We start from the raw sequence: 21,396 nt of genomic DNA on the forward strand, positions 1-21,396 counted from the left end.
ACATGCCTGGAAATAAACGGAGTCTCGTGGTGATAGCCTCCCTGCTCACTCAGCCTTGAAGGTTAAAACGTCTCATTCTTGCCTACAGTCAACCTTGTTCCATGACTGTGAATAAGGATGGAGGAATTCTGCAGACATCTGCATCTGTGTCTGCTGTCACGGGTCAGCAGGTAGACAAATGATAGAGATCATGCCGGGGGTCACGGTGTGTTTAAACACAGAGGGCAGCAAAGTCAATCAATGGATAGGAAAAAAAAAATATGTCAGGCATCACAAAGCAGCCAAGTGCACAATATTTTCTGTATTTATTGTTTTATTGATTTGATCCTTGTTGCTGGTGTATTGTGTTCATTATGAGATACACTATACAACTATGTGCATTTGTACTGACCTTGAGGTTGTTCTTTCATGATCGGTAAGCAAAAATTTTATTTAGTATTTTATTTAAAGGGATAGTTCACCCAGCTGATAAAGTAATTGTAAAACTAATTCATATGAATAGAGCGATTTAGTCCATATTTTTGGAAGAGACATGATTCCTGTATATGATGAATAGATTGAATTTAGGCCTTTTTTTCCACATATGGCTACAGGCGACAGCAAGGTCACATTTACTTTTGAGTTCAGCGCCCACATCTCAATATCTATCAACAACCGATGCATGAACCAAGCCCCTGCTCTACATTTTTTTCCTTTTTAGATAATTTGTTTCATTTAAAGGTGCCCTAGAATCAAAAATTGAATTTACCTTGGCATAGTTGAATAAAAAGAGTTCAGTACATGGAAAAGACATACATTGAGTTTAAAACTCAATTGCTTCCTCCTTCTTATGTAAATCTCATTTGTTTAAAAGACCTCCGAAAAACAGGCGAATCTCAACATAACACCGACTGTTACGTAACAATCGGGATCATTAATACGTATGACCCCAATATTTGCATATGCCAGCCCATGTTCAAGGCATTACACAAGGGCAGCCAGTATTAACGTCTGGATGTGCACAGCTGAATCATCAGACTAGGTAAGCAAGCAAGAACAACAGTGAAAAATGGCAGATGGAGCAATAATAACTGACATGATCCATGATTACATGATATTTTTAGTGATATTTGTGAATTGTCTTTCTAAATGTTTTGTTAGCATGTTGCTAATGTACTGTTAAATGTGGTTACCATCGTTTCTTACTGTATTCACGAAGACAAGACAGCTGTCACTATTTTCATTTTTAAACACTTGCAGTCTGTATAATGCATAAACACATCTTCATTCTTTATAAATCTCTCCAACAGTGTGTAATGTTAGCTTTAGCCACGGAGCACTATCACACTCATTCAAAATCAAATGTAAACATCCAAATAAATACTATACTCACATGAATCGATGCATGCATGCAGTATGCATGACGAACATCTTGTAAAGATCCATTTGAGGGTTATATTAGCTGTGTGAACTTTGAAAATGCACTGTATTATAGTTGAGAGCTCGGAGGGCCAGGGAGCGCGCGATTTAAAGGGGCCACAGCCTGAATTGGTGCATAGTTAATGATGCCCCAAAATAGGCAGTTAAATAAATTAATAAAAACAAAATCTATGGGGTATCTTGAGCTGAAACTTCACAGACACATTCAGGGGACACCTTAGACTTATATTACATCTTGTAAAAACTGGTTCTAGGGCACCTTTAAATTTACAGTGGTTGGACAACATATTATAAACACCTGAGAAATAGCCAATATTTCTATAAGTTTTCCAAAAATGTGCCTTTAATACAGAATCCAACTTTATTAGAATAGATTAATACAACTTTTGAATAGTCTGCAGTTGAATGCCGTCTATCACAACATCTGCCAGTTGCTCCAGAGTTGTGGAAGGAGGGAATCTGCTTCTCAGTCTTCTCTCCAAATCTGTCCACAGTAGTTCAATAATCTTCAAGGTGATTAAACTGACTAGGGCAGATGATGAAGTTCATCTTGGTGCTCCAACTGTCCAGCTTTTATGATCATAACACCATCTTTTTCACATTTTATCAGTGATGTTGGCTTCTGTGGTTCATTTTTGTGGACTTCAGGGTGAATATTGAAGTTTGCTGCAGTTGTTCTGTGTTGTTTGGACACAATCCTTCTTAGTGTTCAACAGAGCCTATTATTCACTTTTGTTTTCGCTTTGCTGATGAAGTCTTGCCATGCTTTGTGTACACAGTCATAATCATAAAGACTGTTGTTCTTAACATACACAACAATTGGGCGGTTAAGATTACAGGTGCTCTTGTTAAACGGGCCGATGATTTGCCCTTTTTGTACGTCTGACAAGTCACCCATTTCACACATGGCTTGTACTAAACACTGTTGAAAACCAATTATACTGCACTGATATACAAGCTAGACAATATAAACAACAAAAAGATAAATAAAAGATCATCACAGTGTCTGTGTTTTAACTGTAGCCTCCACAAATGATATTAACCCCGATAATAATGAGTGTTCACATTATGTTGAGTCAACCACAAAAATCGATTATGATTGAATCGTCCATATTTGTTTCCCAATAGCATTATTAGCCAACTATGGTTGCAAGTTCTGTCATTATCAGCATTGTTCAATGAGTCGGCTTTTCGGAAACCATAGTTCCATTTACAAACAGCATCGCAAAGTTGTGTGGTTGGACATAGCTCTCGGCCTGTGGTTAGAAGTATAGTTATATGAATTAGTCCTCAGATGTCATGTCCATAATTTACAAACAAAAAGCAAACTAATCTAGCATTAATTAATTCTAAAACAGACTAATTAAAAGGAGTTACTACTGCACCACCTGCGTTACATCATCAACCAATGTGGTTGAACAACAAATTTGCGACAATACTGTTACCGTTACAATACCGTTACAGTCAAAAAATGTAAACTGATATTCCCACAATTCCCTGTGAGACACTCCACATTTGAAAGTATTTTGTTTCAATAATCATGTTTCTTAATATTTTTGTTATCAGTTGTGTACATTATAAGGGTTTTATGTTACATCTGTTATTTAACAAATGTTTATTGCATTGTACAAGTGTTGTGGGTTACCATGATGGTGTATCATGTTTGTGTGAATGACTCTTTGCTCCTTCTATTAGTATATTAGAAAAACCTACTTGTGATGAACTCTGATTCTTCATGTAGCTTTGTCTTTTACCACATGCATTATTATGGTGGTTCACACAAAGTATCTGTTTTTGTAAAAGTGGATCACTACCCACATTTCCAAGAGGACACCATTAGATTCTCTCAAACCTGCACATGCAATTGATTCAATAATACAGCTGGGCTGCATTAGCCACCAGCCTGTGCTGGGATGTGTTCCCTGATGGCCGTATAATCAAGGAAGTGCTCTTTGCATTATGTCCCAGTTCAAGTATGAATGAATCATTCTCCATCAGCAGACATCTGTGTGGTCCACCGTTTCACTGATAATGCATCCTGTGAAACTGAGTAGCGAATGAGCCACAGCGGAATGAGGGCTGAGAGAGGATATTGTGTTTCAAAACAGACACTGTATGTCCATGGCAACATTAAAATAAGATTATTTAATAAAGCTCTAATCAAGGAAGTAAGAAAAGCAAGTAATTCCTCTTAAAGAACGCAGGTTTTCAAAACAGGGAATAGCCTATGCTACCATCAGATTTGATGTGTGGAACTCGTAACATTGTTGCATAATCAGGATACACACATATCTATTACATTCGGGGACTATATATATATATATATATATATATATATATATATATATATATATATATATATATATATATATATAAAGCGAGAGAGAGAGAGAGAGAGAGAGAGATTGATGTATTCAGGGCTGCGTTATGGTGCACGTGTGTACCGAATGCATTACATTGCAACATTAAGGTCTCCTGTTAATTGCAATAAGCTCTGCGTTTTGTTACTTTCAATAGGACACAAAGTGTCATCCTTCAAATTCTGTTAATGAAATCATGAAATTCAAACAAAAAATGCCATTTTGACGCACTTTGATGTGGCGTGACAGATCACTGTATAGGCTGTGATGCAAAGCTGAATTTTCAGCATCATTACTCCAGTCTTCAGTGTCACATGATCATTCAGAAATCATTCTAATATGCTGATCTGCTGCTCAAGAAACATTTAATGTGTACAATAGACAGAACCGTAGATCACTGACAAGCTACGCAATATCGCGTTCATTATCGCATATCTGCGATATGAACGTGATATTTCGTGGTTTGTCAGTGATCTACGGTTCTGTCTATTGTACACATTAAATGTTTCTTGAGCAGCAGATCAGCATATTAGAATGATTTCTGAATGATCATGTGACACTGAAGACTGGAGTAATGATGCTGAAAATTCAGCTTTGCATCACAGGAATAAATTACTTTGTGAAATATATTCAAATAGAAAACAGTTATTTTAAATTGTAATAATATTTCACAATATTACTGTTTTTACTGTATTTTTAATTAAATAAATGTAGCCTTGGTGAGCAGACGAAACTTCTTTTAAAAACATTAAAAATCTTAGTGGTTCCAAACTTTTGAACTGTATATATATATATATATATATATATATATATGAGCAATATCACACGAGTAGCCATGCGATATGGCTGTATATCAGAACGGCTGTGATTCGTCCGTAGGCACGAGGCCATAGGTAATCACAGCATGCTGATAAACAGCCATATCGCACGGCTACTCGTCTGATATTGCGTTTATACAACAGTTCGACAGCACGAATGTGTAAACAAATAAAAACAACAACGGAGTGTCTTTAAAACCCTACTTCCTTCCGCCACGGAAGTAGGATTTCTCAAGGAATCTCAAGTTGACAGTTGGACCAAGCCTCCGTTACTAATTCTAAAACGTCACTTTAAAGACTAAGACTGACTCAAAAATGGCTGCCAAAATTAACATTACTAACATTACGCAAGGGCGCGACATTATGTCACTCACATGACATCAACCAATCACAACCATCCAATCAATTCCCAATGGACAAAATGTCCGAGGAGCCATTTTACTCGAATATTATAACTTCAGTTTCAAAGCTGAACTTCTTTTAACTTGAAGGTCATGTTTTTAGACCACTGTGTCATGCGCAAGACATAGTTTGCCATATGTAAGTTGAAAAATATGACAGAAAATACAATGCAAAATGCTATGCTAATCTATTATAATATAGGTCTTCAAACAGTAACATAAAATATTGGAGAAATCAGCCAACATAATGTGAAAGCTTTCGGTTCTTTGCTGCAGCACCTCTTATGTGCCGCTTATGCATGCGGTGACTGTGAAATGGGCTTTATTGTGTGTTTGGATGAGGTTGCTGATTACATTTTTGTAATTAATTAGTCATTTCTGCAGGAATACATTTCTAAATCCCTCCCATCTTTGGCTGCTGCTGACACATTCAGAAAAGAAAATCCCTTCGTCTGTTTGCCTTCCCAACACATTTTGTCCCAGATCCTGATGTCAGCTTGTGAGGGAGAGGTGTCTAGGAGGGGTTTCGGTAACCACATTATCCATGTTCTTTACAGTGGCTGAGTCTCCTGGAACTGTTCAGACGACAGATCAAAGCTTCAAGCTCTGTCTGTGCTGGTCCAGCTACTCTGGTGATGCTACCCATCAGCCCTGGCTCCAGAGACAGGCGTCTGCCTTCACAGACCACGGCTTGGATTGTTTCCCTGAAGTGCGGACATTGGGCTTTGATGGTCAGTTTGCTGTGCCTGAGACCCAAGGCTAGGCTTAGAATGGCTGAACATGGGAAAAGAGGATGAAACGGAGGCCAGAAAAAAAGAGAAAAAGTCTGCTTTCCATGGACAGATTTTGTCAACAGCATCCATACTTCACAAGATGGTGTTAGCATGTTTTCGTGTGTCTAGCACTGTGGGAGTTATTGAACCAATATATAAAGCAGTTGAGATATCGCAAAAAGTGTCTGTTTTATTGGGGGCTAAAATTGAATTAACTGACAAAAGCTTAACTAAATGAATTACATGATATCATGATTAAAGGGTTAGTTCACTCAAAATGATGTCATTAATTATTCACTCTCATGTCGTTCCACACCTGTAAGACCTTCGTTCATCTTCAGAACACAAATTAAGATATTTTTGATATTGCATTGACAGCAAATTAATTTAACTTTCAATCCTCATAAAGTTACTAAAAACATATTTAAAACAGTTCATGTGACTGCAATGGTTCAACCTCAATGTTATGAGAATTACGAGAATACTTTTTGTGTGCCAAAAAAACAAAATAACAACAATATCTTGTGATGGTGATTTCAAAACACTGCTTCATGTAGCTTTGAAGCTTTACAAATCTTTTGTTTCGAATCAGTGGTTCAGAGCGTGAAAGTCATGTGATTTCAGTAAACGAGACTTTGTTACGTCAGAAGTGTTTCGAAATTTCAATGGTTCGCGTGACCTTGGCCATTTGATTTATACTCCAAACCACGAAAAAAAAAAAAAAAAAATTCGAAGCAAAAGATTCGTAAAGCTTCGAAGCTTCATAAAGCAGCAGTGGTTTGAAATTGGTCATCACTAGATATTGTTGAATAAAGTTGTTTTTTTTTTTTTGCGCACAAAATATTATATATATATATATATATATATATATATATATATATATATATATATATATACACAGTCATATCATTCTGTTTCCCTCTTTTCCCCTTCAAATGATTCAGTATGCTGTGCGTGTTACAAACCCCATGACTATTATTTAAGTGCCCCTCCTTCTGCTCCTAGATAAAAGCAGTGTCCTAGTCTGTCTCGGCTGGACTTACCAACCAACACAAATTATTGATATGCATTTGTCTGGTTTGCATCAGCCTCCTCTGTGATCTTGGCTTATGAGGTGCGATTATTCCAGCAATTGTTCATGGAAAAACGCAGTGGGACAGGCAGGGCTGTTTATGGATGCTTCTCAGCCTCTTAAATTATGAATTTCCTTTGACTTGCATCTTCCTTCGCTGCCCCTATTCGCTTTGTTATTTTTATTTCACTTTTTTATTGGGTGAGCAAGCATACTAAATTCTGAAATGAACATGTAGAAAGAGCTACATTAAAGGTTCAAATATTTATAATACCTCATATCCAGAATTTAGACGAGCTAATGCTCATTCTTAAAACAAGCAAGTTTTTAGTTTTGAAAAATCTTTGAAAATATCTCAGTTGAGACAATCCATGTGTTCTGAGCTACCTTTAAGAAAGCTTTCGAAGGCATTAGAGACATCTGAAAATTATATAAAACACATTGGCTTTGCTTAAAAATGTAGTAAGCTGTCTTTTACCTTAACAGACCCTTGTGAAAAAAAGTACACTTTTGCATACTTTTAAAAAGGTGCAATATGTAATATATTTTCTGTCTGCTAGAGGTCACTATTCAAAACAAAGGCGTAGCTTGATGATGCCAAGTTTGAGCATGGAATCTTGGGACATGTGGTTTTTCACCTCAACGGCCAGTGGAAAAGAATTGGGATAGGACTCAAGAAGAAATCATGTTCATGGATGCGATTATTAATGTTACTGTAGTATGAAGCAGAGCAGGAGCGAGTGTTGAGGGAGCTGAACGAGGCCAATGGAGCGATTGCGCAACACATGCCTAACGAATAGCAGAACTTTTATTATGACCAGTGGTGTAGTCGGGGCCATACGCACGCATACGCCGTATGCTTACTTTTTGCTCAGGGCTGTTTGCGTATTACGACTTGTAAGGATCAGTATTTGCGTATACCCACTTGTTTTTTGCTTGGAAAGTCCATAAAATATTCTCCTGTTAGCTTTCCCCTTAACTGTGCGTCCAATGCTGTTGTGTAAACTCGCGATTCTTTATTGTAATTGGTGCATGAGCACTTCTGTCATTCTACCTTTGCCCGCTCATCATCATCGGCTAAAAAAGGCTTCACAGTGCGTGTTCGCGCTGCAGTGAGAGACTCCGATCAAAGCCACTCGGTGTTTTGAGCCGTGCAGATCTCTCACCTTTAGCGGTCACGGCGTGAGAAAGATTGTGAGTAAATAAGACTTAATTAATTATATAGCCTACATCATGCGTTCGGTGCTTTTATAAGCGCTACGTTCCCATACAAAAGACAATCAGTGCAACTGAAGCTTGTTTATTTAATGCATGAGTGGTGCGGGAATCATAAACATAGGCAACTCTGAATCTTATCACGCTCCAAAAGTGTGACAAGATTTCCACGAGCCATCCCGACACTGATGATAAAATGTGCGATCCATTTGAATTATATTGAGAGTGAAACACTTTAAAACGCTATAGAGAAAGTCAAACGCGATCTAGACTGATGGACAAAATGAACAGAAGTCTGAAAAGAGGACAAACATCATCTTGCGCCAACATTTATTAGGAAGCTTTTTAAACTATTCATCACCCACCCTTACTAGAATTTATATCGTTTTATTGTAGTATTTATGGTAAATTTGGCTAACTTGTAGAATTTATAATCTATTAAGGGAATATTTTCACTAGATTTATATTACACCTGTGACATGTTCTGTTGTTTCTATTGGCTATGTGTAGGTTGCTATTATTCATAATAAATGCTATGATAATGGAAAATGATATAGTTTGACTTCTTATGACACAATGAAGTAGAAAATTCAGTCAAACTGATAAGCTTACATGTGCATAAATAATATAAAACTGAGTTTAAAGATGTTACCGGGGGAAACGGCTCTATTTCTGCTGTTCCATAAGCGCCACCTACTGACAGAGAGTGGATTAAATTTCCATTCAGCCTGACTTCTGTTTTTGTTTGTTTGTGACCACATTTTTATACTGTTAATAAATTAGATTTTGAATAATTTGCTTTTTTATACCCTTTTGAATAAAATGAAACTTTAATTTCAGATATATCACTTTTCACAGTGAATATAATTCCAAAGCAGCATGTTTAAATAAGTCAAACTGTAAAACATTAAAGGTCCAGTTTTTGTGTTTTTTTTAAGCTTTGATTCTGTTTATAGTGTGCAATATAACATGTGTTCATGTTTCGCGTGTAAAAAAACACAGTATTTTTCACATAATTTACTTATCTGTATACCGCTGTTTCCACTGTCATAAAAACGGGCTGATGACTTCCTTGTTCTATGAAGTCCTTCCTTCAGAAATACGTAACGAGTTCTCATTGTGCCAGCGGTTCCTGTATTGTGATTCGACAGCAGTTTAGCGCATCTTGCCCGGAAAGGTCACGCCTCTTACCATAAGGTGGAGATGCATGCGCTCAGTGTCTTTGTAAACATGTCTTTAATTTTACCCTATCAATTTGAGCTGGAATCAGACCCGGTGATTGGACTGCGGGATGAAAATAACAGCGTTTCGACGACATGGCGACAAACACACTCTACAAACGCAACTCTTGTGTATTCCTGTGGGCGGAGGTTAGTCAAAAAACGGTTTTAGTGACGTCATTAAAGAAGGAAGTAGAGGGATGTAGTCCAAACTGGCCGTTCGATGTAGGCGACTTCTGTTAAATAAAATATCTCGCTTGGAATTGAACTTTGAGCTTTAAAATTTTACAGATTTTATTTATACAACATTGCACACTAACTAAAGTTTGAAACATGGGATCATGAAGAACGGGACCTTTAAAAATGTCAACCAATTTTAGAATGCACTGTATTTATTTGTATTTAATGAAACATGTTACTAGTGAACAAAAACATAAAACATATTTATGTGTTTGTTGTTTTTTTTTTTTTGTAATAGTACACCACTTATTTTTTTAGGACTACACCACTGATTATGACACAGTTGCCGGCACCGCTTCAACTTTTCCGGTCATGAGTATGAGGTAAACAGCTCTGTTTATCATATTACATACATTTGAGTGTGCTGAAAATGTTTTAATGTTACTCTGTGCATTTGCTCGGCAGCTGCTGTGAGACATTGTTACACACTGCAGTAAACTAGATCGATTTAGAATATCATATTAAATACTGGATGGCTTGTGTTGATAAATGGCATGCATTTAATTTTAAAATGTACTGTATGATGGAGAAAATTCTGTATTACTGTTACTAAAAATCAAGCTGCATCTGATTATGCTATGTTAGCTACTTGACAAAATAGTCAAGAAAATTAGATTTTAACAATAAGACTAAATGTGTTGAGCTATATGACAATAATTAGTTTTCTGTCTATAAATATATTAAAACAGTTGTTCCCTTGTCTATTAAAACATGTAAATATTAAAGTGTCTTTGGTGTTTCCATGGTTTCTACAAAAATAAAACCAGAAACCGAGGGTAACGCGGGTATGACGCAATTGACAGGCGACTCCTCACACGTCCCACAGCCTTGGTTAAAATTGCAATTTCCTCACGATTTACAAATAGTTGCAAACATTTGGGATATTGTAAGTACTCAAGTGAACAAAATATATAACACTGGCCTAGTGGTTTTTGGATATTTTACTGCAAAATTCTTGCATATTGCACCTTTATGTGTCAACAATGTAATGACTTAAGACACTTGTCAAAAAGTGTATTTATATGTAATTTCATAATTAGTTGCACTATCTTTTAAATCTGGTTAAAGTGTACTGCTGAATGTACTGACAAGAATTGTAGTAGCCTAAACTACAGTGTAATTTCTAGTGAAACCTGTATGTCATTTATTTAAAAAAATAAATAAATAAAAAAATGTAATTACACAGTTGTAATCATGAAGTTAGTACATTTGAAATATAATAACATGGCGGAAGATAGATATTTTACTTCATAACTTGCTAAGTATGGATTTTTTTTTTCTTTTTTTTTACATAAATGCATTGCTTTGCTTCAGAAGGCCTTTATTAACCTCCCGGAGTCGTGTGAAGTACATTTATGGATGGATGGATGTGGATGGAGACACTTTCTTCAGCTCATACTCATTGGTATCGCTCACTGCCATTATAAAGCTCAGATGAGTCAGTATTGACACTATTGACACTATTCTTTACGATTAAATGTATGTACCAGTTATCAATGTAAAGCTGTTTTGACACAATCTGCATTGAAAAAAGCGCTATATAAATAAAGGTGACTTAACTATTTGCTAAAATATCTCAGATTGTGTTCATCAGAAAGAAGAAAGTCATATACACCTAGGATGGCTTGAGGGTGAGTAAAGTTTGGGCTAATTTTCATTTGAAAGTGAACTAATTCTTTAAGCACTCTTCCTTTTCACTATATAAAGCATCCTAACAGGGATGAAACGTCACAAGTAACTGATTTGAAACACTCAAGCAACTCGCTGCCATGAATGGGAGACTTGCCTCAGAATTGATCAAGGTATAAAGTGACATTAGCATGTTGCTAATGATCATCAGTCATTTTTTTTTTTTTTTACTAAGCCTGTAACAGTGCATTCTGGGACTGCAGCGCAAAATTTCAATAGAAGAATTTAAATGACTGTTTGCGTGTGCAATATTTTCAGTGCTTATTAGACTATTGCATTGTTAGCTTAGCAACATGTGCTAACACAAACCTTGTTTGTAAGCTCTTACTGAATTCCTAACTACTAATTATTTTTCCCACATATGGCAAAAATAGTAAGAGAGATATGCTAGCTTGCTACTGATGCTAATTCAAATTAAGCTTCTCTTGTGTGTTTAACAAGAGGAGTGCTAATCGTCTGATGCGCATGAGTAATGGTTAAATTAGCAGCTTATAGCAGACAGCAAGGAGGTTTTGGAACAGAGCCATTGACTTGACCACTAGTGAATTAGCTTAGAATCATCATGGCCATTTTCTGTGAGGAAAAAAAGAAAAAATTCTCTAAATATAGATGCAGATGTTGACTAATACAGATTTTCACAGTAAAATACTCATCGGCTGGAAACACTGCCCTGGCCATATGGTTTGACAAAGTGAGGTTTCCCCTGAGTGATTGCGCGGCGTAGGAGTGTGAGGATGTTTTGCAGAAACACCTTTGAGTAGGTTGTGACATTACATGTCTCCAGATTCTGTGCTGAAAAATACAAATGGAGTGAGATTTCCAGACGCATGGAGACAGGGGTGCATAAGGTTGACCATATTCAGCCACTCAGTTGCTAATGGACAATTTATGTCAGACAGACTAAAAAAGATGAGTCTGAACTCTGAGGTGCAAGTTTTGTCGGAAAAAAAGAATTGACTTTTAAGACTAAAATGTCTTTGTCTGAGTTAAGGGAAATTGGATGTAATGAATGCAGCACCGCTGTTGATGGTGGCCAACCCAAAGATATTATACAACAGCAGCCTTTAGTGTAGCAAGACGGTCTCTCATTTATCCATAGCCTGTATACTATAAAAACTTAGGCACCACTTTTATCAGAAATCATATGGTATAATGTAGATAAAATCATTCAAGGTTTAGTCACAAGCGCTTTTTAATACTTTTCATTGGTTAAATATTCACAAAACCTACAGACAGATTTAAAGGATGACTAGTCACATGACATTTATGTCTTAGGTGATTGGCTCAACAATTTGTGTCCCAACCCAAGATCATGGTAGCAAGCAGGTCATGTACCTCTGGTGGGGTCATTGTGCTGAATGCTAACTGATAGCTTTCCTCAGGTAATATACAGTACACCTCTTTAGTGTTCATTTATATGGGTTTTTATTTCCTCGGCCTGACAAAACAGAATCCTGTTCAATTTTAACAGCTTTGACAAATTTAGTGCATGTGAAAGTAATGTTGCACGTATAATGATAATTGTATGGACTGCAACTTTACTGTTTATAAAGGGAAGAGAAATTAACAGATAGGAGTGTAAATCGATGTACAAGAAAATTCCTGAAAGGAATGTGACACCTTAAAATGAGACCATTAGAATTGATCTAGTCTTTTATTTTTTTTTTAAAAATCACACACCATAAAAATTACATGTACAAAACTATAAGATCTTAAATTGTTTTATGTACAGTTACAAAAGAAAATGGCAAAATAAAAAGTGACCAAATAACTCAAATTAACAGGTATACTTGTGCTCCCATTTGGGACCGCTGCCGTCTGTTTGTTGCTTTGAGTCCTTTGAGTTTCAGTTCTCACTGGACGGGAGGGTCACAGATGACACTGTAAAGCCAGATGAGATGGAGGAGGAGGAGGAGGAGGAGAAGGGCAGATTGATGAAAGTGCAGGAAGCACAGACATGCTGTTTACTTTGTCCCATCTGAGTTTCCTCTCACTGGTGCAGTTTGCATGATTGAATAGGAGGAGGATGATGAATATCTAGAGGAAACAAGAGAGAAAAACAAGATCAGAGCCCTTGACAGAAGGTGTGAAGCTTTTGAAGAGATAAGAAAAGACTGCAGTCCTTGCCTAGTCATAGTGGAGCTGCTCACAGGTCAGCTAACATACAATTTAGAAGAAAAAAATCAATTCCATTCCATTTAAGCTCTATCGACAGCATTTGTGGCACAATGATTACCAGAGTGAATCTATCTATCTATCTATCTATCTATCTATCTATCTATCTATCTATCTATCTATCTATCTATCTATCTATCTATCTATCTATCTATCTATCTATCTATCTATCTATCTATCTATCTATCTATCTATCTATCTATCTATCTATCTATCTATCTATCTATCTATCTATCTATCTATCTAAAATTGGCTCTCATCATACCGATCTTTTTCTGTAGCCATTGAAAACTCTACTTCTTCTTATACTCTGTTGCTTGCACATGTGGTGTACCACAGGGTTCTGTTTTAGGCCCTGTATTATTTTTTCCTCTATCTTCTTCCTTTAGCCAAGATCTTTCATAAGCATCACATTTTATATCATCTTTATGCAGACGATGTACAGCTTTACCTTTCAGTGAAACCAGATGACAATATCTCTTCAGTCACTGTTGGATTGTTTAAGTGATGTTAAAAGTTGGATGGCGGATAATTTTCTGTTTTTGAAAGAAGTATCTTATGCTCACCAAACCACTTTATTTGATCAACAATATGGTTAAAATAGTAACAACAGAAATATTATTATAATTTAAAACTGTTTTCTATTTTAATACATCATTACTCCAGTCTTCAGTGTCACATGATCCTTCAGAAATCATTCTAATATGCTGATTTGATACTCAAGAGACATTTCTTATTATTATCAATGTTGAAACAGTTGTGCTGCTTGATAGTTTTGTGGAAACATGATTCATTTATGAATAATAGAAAATTAAAAAGAAGAGCATTTATTTGAAATAGAAATCTTCTGAAACATTATAAATGTCTAGATATAATAAAACACAGATTTATTAAAATATATAAAATAGTTTGTATAGTCTTGTGTATTTTAATGTTTAATTCATAAATCCATGGTGGATTACTGTAAGTCACTTTAACATACATACATACTGTTCATAAACTAAAAATGAAAGGGCTTAGTCAAAAAAGTTTATTCTATGACCAACAATACTGTTGACTGAGCTTAACTTGAATGAAAGCTGGAGTATTCGTTTATAGTCTGAAGTCTTCAAAGACCAGAGGGAGTGGGTGAAATTGGCTTTCATAAGTGGTGATTGTGACATCTAATATTACATTGATCTTAAATGCATAAAGGAACAAAAGGAATCAACAGCAGTGCTGGCATCCTCTCAAATTTAGGATGGTGGTCTCCTCTTTGGGCTTCTGGACCCTTTGGATTGGAGAACAGCTGATATAAATGTTAATTTGTTGGCAGGAGCAGCAAACGATGCCGCCAAGCTCTGGAAAGCTTGAGAGACCATGAAAGCAGCCTGGATTAGACAACATTTCTGCCAGTGACTCGACCCCATGCCTTTTCTGCGTCTGTCAGATAATGCGTTCGCCGAGACCACCTTCAACAGGTCAACACCTGGGCACGGACCTCAATCCTTGCCCTGTTTCAGCAAACATCACAATCGGTCTCATATCAAAACCTAAATGAACGTCCATCAATATTGATCTAAGTATGTCACAACTGATTTTTTTCTAGCTCAGTCCTGACAAAAGAAAATTCATGGGCATAAATTTGGCCTCTAGAGCGGCCATATGTTCCAGCCAAGCGCGCTCAGCTCCGAGACAGATACTGGATGTTTCACACAGCATGTGGCCTCAGAGATGGATCTGTCTGGAGCCTCACGGCTCTAAATGACAGCGTAGACGTCATAGTAGACTGAACACATAACCAAGATCTTCCAAACACAGCTAAGATCAACAGCTCCAGGCATTTGCATATTAAGTGAACTTTCTGTTCCTGCTTGTTTTTAATCTCAGCCATTTTCTCCTCACACCTACCCAAAAAAAGCTGCCGTGTTCTGGTGTTTAATCTTGTTAGGTGAAAAATGAATGTTTTCAGTATGGAGTGTGACGACGTAAACAGACTACTTAAGATATATGGGGGTTTATACAAAGAGAAAAGATATGCCTGTTGTTCCGGCGAGGGGACTATTTTGAGTAAAGAAAGAAGATAAATAATCTTCAGACTATCACATTGCATTATAAAAGCTTGATCCCACAGCTGTACAAATACCTGCCCTGAAATCTATTTATAATTCACGACAATTAACTTTGGATTTGTTTAGTTCTTTCAATTGCCTTGAAGCTTCTTCTACTTTTTAAAAATATATTTATATGTCAACACCAGTATATTCAAATATGCACTATTGTTCAAAAGTTTTGGCTCTGTAAGATTTTATTTTATTTTACTATATTTTCAGTAAGGATGTATTAAACTTATCAAAAGTGACAGTAAAGACATTTATAATATTACAAAAGTTTTCTATTTCAAATAAATGCTGTTCTTTTCATCAAAAAATCCTGAAAAAAAAAAAAGTTTCACAGTTTCCAACTGTTTTCAACATTGATAATAATAAGAAATGTTTCTCGAGGACCAAATCAGCATATTAGAATGATTTCTGAAGGATCATGTGACACTGAAGACTGGAGTAATGGAGTAATATAAGACAGTTCTTTTCTGATATTATTTCATAATATTTCTGTTTTTACTGTATTTTCGATCAAATAAATGCAGCTTTGAACATAATAGACTTTTTCAAACACATTGAAAATCTTTTGAATAACTGTATATTTATTTTAGGTAACTTTTTATTTTACAGTGCCATAGTTACACATTATTACATATAATACTTATAATATAGTAATAACAGTAAATTATGCATAATTACAAGTAACTAACCCTAAACCAAACCCTAACCCTAACTGTAACTCTATAGTAAGTACATGTAGTTAAGTAATAGTACTCAGTACTTATTTGAGTATTTACAATGTAACTATGGCACTGTAAAATAAAGTGTAACCTTATTTTATTATTATTATTATTATTATTATTATTATTATTATTTTAAATACGTGAACAAAAAAGTATATTTAAAAGTAAGTATCTTTATTTTTCTATTTTAATTTCTTTTAATTAGCCAATTGATGGGAATAATACATTAAATTGATGAAGAACTAACTAAACCCATAGATAAACACATCCAATCTTCTACATCAGAAACCGAGGACAGCACTCAGAGAATCTTATTACTTAGTTTGGCTGCCATTATAGCTTTCATTATGAGTTATATCACCACACCTTGTTTCTCGTCAGCACTATTGATTCTGCAATTAAATCCAGCCTGACCATTAGATATCATATAAAGGAGTCTTTCAATGGATTTTGTGCAAACCCAGGGGCAAACGGTGAATGACAGCCAGGCATAAATCACAGAAGCTCTTTAATAAAACAGCAGTCTGTCATGCAAATGACACACAAGGGAATCTTGGCCACATCACTTTCCAAAAAGAGAGATAAGTAAACTCCATTTGAACTCTAATCGCTTTAGTGTCAACCTATTTATTTGATACATACACTTGTGCATATGTGCATGGAAGAACAGATGCATAGATTTTTGCATCTTGTTCCATATACACTGTACAGTTCTTTTGGTCACACTTTAAAATAAGGTCCAATTCTCACGATTAACTAACTATTAACTAAGACTTTTGCCCCAATAAACTCCGAATGACTGCTTATTAATAGTTAGTTAGCTGTTAAATTAACTAACTATAGTTAATAGTGGGAATTGGAACATAAAATAAAGTTTTTCTTTTTCATCAACTCACACATCAGTTGGGGTGAACGAAAGCTCAAGCATGGCAAAGCTCAATGCAGCTTCGTTTGAGCTTCCGCAAGAGGTTTGTTCTCACACATCAAGCAGGTTCGGTTGAGCTTTGATTAATGTTCGCTGATCAATCTTTATATGTGAATTCAAATTCAATCTGTTCATCATCTAAAGCGATCGAGTCTCTTCAGAAAATTTTGATTAAACCGTTCAATTCATAGGGATTAGTTTTACAATCTCTTTCTGAACCTTTTAAGCGTCAAAGTGGTAGTTGCGTAGCTGTCAATGGAGGGACAGAAATCTCTCAGATTTCATCAAAAAGATCTTTATTTGTGTTCCAAAGGTGAACGAAAGTCTTATGGGTGTGGAATGACATGAGGGTGAGTAATTAATGACAGAATTTTCATTTTTGGGTGAACTAACCTTTTAAGGAAAGAACTGTGATGTTACTGGAATTTGAATTAACATGTTAAGTATTAAAATATATTAACATTCTGAATAATCCATCCATTTTCAAAACCATCTATCCTAGGTAGGGTGCTATTAAATTAAATTAAATTAAATTAAATTAAATTAAATTAAATTAAATTAAATTAAATTAAATTAAATTAAATTAAATTAAATTAAATTAAATTAAATTAAATTAAATTAAATTATTTAAATTGTATTTCTTCAGATCAGAAGCCATAAAATGTGGGCATAATATCCAGTTGCAATATTCTAAAATAATTTTACAACCTTAAAATCCAGTGTGACCACCCCCAAATGAAACAAGATGCATTTTACAAGTCAATGTGGGTGACTGGTTAATCTAACCAGAGAGTAAATTTGCATTTTCTCTGACCCTGTGAGGGGAGCATTTGGGAAAGAGGAAAGGGCAAATTTATGAGTCATTGTTTCATTCCTAATTTCAATTTGCCAGAAAACGCACACTAAAGGGTCTCCAAGAAACAAAACATTAGCAACAAAACCAGCATCGAACCATTAATTTCGAGGAGCACGGCTGTACTATGTGATTAACAATGTTGTGGTAATTACTAATTGGGGAGTACTTATCTCAAAGAGGTGGAAGGTGGAACAAAGAATTAAGGTATCAACAAACTTCCCCTCTGGGTGAGCAGACAGAGGCCAGATAACATCGCCGTGGACTCCTTCAACGGGTGTGTACAGAAAACAACAACAAATCGCAAGAGCAGCTAATTAAAACAGCACAAAAAATATGCTATTGTTTTCTTACAGTAATTTTCCAATTCCAATCCGATCCAAAATTGGTAAAGGACATTTCAAGGTCTTCACCATGAGCCAACTGGTCTAAACCAGATGTAAGATTTAATTTATGATCCCAAATTAATTAATCATTACATATCAATATTTAAAACTGCTCTTGTTAGTGTAATTTCTGTCTTAATGGCATTTCTGTGATTAAATGGCAAATAAGTAATCAAAACGGACAACCTGCATAAGTGTCTGTGGCAGAAAAATGTGTTCAGTGAGCTTATCGCTGTGTCATCAGCATGAAGAAGTGATTAGTCACGTAATGATTTTTTAATTGGCGAAGAAATGAGGCTTGACAAGTCAAAACGAAATGCTAAGTGTGGTGAAGGGGTGCCAATGCTGTGTAATTGCAGTTCTGTTGGTCTATTTTTAAAAAAATATACAACAACTTAGATTCACCACTGAGAGATGAAAGTCTGAAACAACACTGTTGGAAAGCTTAGTCACAGAAAATTTATATTTTTCATTACTCCACTCTTCAGTGTTCCATGATTCTTCAAAAACCATTCTAATATGCTGATATGCTGCTCAAGAAACATTTCTTATTATTATCGATGTTAAAAACAGTTGTGCTACTTAATGTTTTTGTGTTAATCGTAATACATTTTCCTTAAGATTCTTTGAATAGAACAGCATTTATTTGAAATTGAATGTTTTTACCAATGTAAATGTCTTTACTGTCACTTGTGATCAATTTCATGAATTGTTGGTGAATAAAAGTATACATTTCTTTAAAAAATTACTTCCCACAAATATGTAAACATATATACCACAGTTAGAAATGCTTGCTCATTCTTTCAGCTATTGTTGTTAATAGATCACAATCGGTCTATATATGTTATATCGGTCTATCCCTGATGATCTATAACATATATATGTTAGTCCATGGCCTGCTTACAAAAACAAGATGGTATCACAGAGGTAAATCTCAGTCAACACCTGACAGCTAGGTTTGATTCACAGCTTTAAGCACTGAAACAAGGGAATAAACAACTCAATCTATCTTAACTTTGCACTTCGAACTTTTAACTGCTCTCGTTTCTCAAAGTCATGGAAAGCAGAAGCTTTGATTTTGGGATCAATAGCCACGTGAAGCACCAATCGTTGGCCTGTCAATTTTTCTTTGTCAGCTCCTTTAACTGGCAGACTTTTGAGACCAACTGATTGCGTATGACATCGGCATCAAACACCTTTCTGAGGTCACACGTAGCCAGTCCACATGTGTCCTCAAATTCAATCGATATTTCATCAAGCAAGTTGCAACTTAATTGACTGCTAAAGTTTCTGAGTGGTCTTTATTCTCTGACAACAAATACTAGGAAAAAAAAAAAAAAACTGAAAGAAGTATATATATATATATATATATATATATATATATATATATATATATATATATATATATATATATATATATATATATATATATAAAGTTGTAGTTAATGGTTTAGTTTACCCAAAAATTGAAATTCTGTCATTAATTCCATTCCAAGGCCTCCATTACCAGCAAAATAATTAACACTTTCAGATGCCCAGAAAGCTACTAAAGACATATTTAAAACAGTTCATTTAAGTTCAGTGGTTCAACCTTTAAAATTATAAAGCGACGAGAATACTTTTTGCACCAAAAAAAACAAAATAACTTTATTCAACAATAATTAGTGATGGGCAATTTCAAAACACTGCTTCATGAAGCTTTGAAGCTTCACGAATCTTTTGTTTCGAATCAGTGTTTTGGAGCACGTATCAAACTGCGTAAAGTTACGTCATTTCAGTAAACGAGGCTTCTTTACGTCATAAGTGTTTCGAAATTTCAATGATTCACCGCTGGGGGGCGTGACTTTGGCAGTTTAATATGCGCTCTGAACCACTGATTTGAAACAAAAGATTCGTAAAGCTTAGAAGCTTCATGAAGCAGTGTTTTTAAAATCGACCATCACTAGATATTTTGTTGAAAAAATCGTTATTTTGTTTTGTTTTTTGGTGCACAAAAAGTATTAATTATCACTTTATAATATTAAGGTTGAACCACTGTAGAACTGTTTTAAATATGTCTTTAGTAGCTTTCTGGGCACTGAAAGTGTTCATTGTCTTGCTGGCAATAGAGGCCTCATTGAACCATCGGAATTTATCAAAAATATCTTAATTTGTGTTCCACAGATGAACAGAATTGGACCCTAACCTAAAATGTGACCAAACATTGTTTCTATACCATTTTTTTTTTTTTTTTAGTAGACGTGCTATTACTATGGATTGTCCATTGTCTGAGTATGTAACATTCCCTGCTTGGTTTGCGCGCAGCATCCTGCTTATTTCCTTTGACATGCTCTGTCAAACCTCTGTTCTGACGTCACACGGCATGAATGGTGGAGGAATTTTTAGCAACAGTTAAAAAACAAAAAAACAGTACGATCAACTATTCATGAGGCTGTTGTGCTCAAAATGTTCTGAGCTAAAATACAATCCTCGTATCCACTGTGGAACAACTATGCTGTTAGGTCACCTTGTGATGTAAATTGTGCACGGCCACATTCTAACCTCTGCTTGACGTCTTGCCTTGGAAATGGGGAAACTTAGATACTTGGCATTTACTATGGCCTTATGTTGGCATTTGTTGGCAGTCTGAGGTGATACTTAGAGATGAAAGGTACTGATTATGCAACACAAGCAAGTTAATTATATTTCCACATGAGTGAACATGGTAGAGCATCTGATACATGAATCTGAGGTGCAAGACATTAGCTGATAACCTCAGGACAGACATTGCAATGTCAACACCAGAGCTGAGAGCGTCCTAATCACTGACTCTGATCTCAGGTGAGCATTTTTAGTGAGCAAAATGTACTAATATAGAATTGTTTGCTATATTATCATATATTAAAAACAAATGTGTGTCTATATACGCTACCGACTGTAGATAGAGCATATACCGTATTAGGGAAAGTTACTTTTAAAAGTAATGCATTGCAATATTGTGTTACTCCCTAAAAAAAAGTAACTAATTGCATTACTTAGTTACTTTT

Source organism: Chanodichthys erythropterus, chromosome 17, assembly GCF_024489055.1.
Source record: "Chanodichthys erythropterus isolate Z2021 chromosome 17, ASM2448905v1, whole genome shotgun sequence".
Classification (NCBI taxonomy): Eukaryota; Metazoa; Chordata; class Actinopteri; order Cypriniformes; family Xenocyprididae; genus Chanodichthys; species Chanodichthys erythropterus.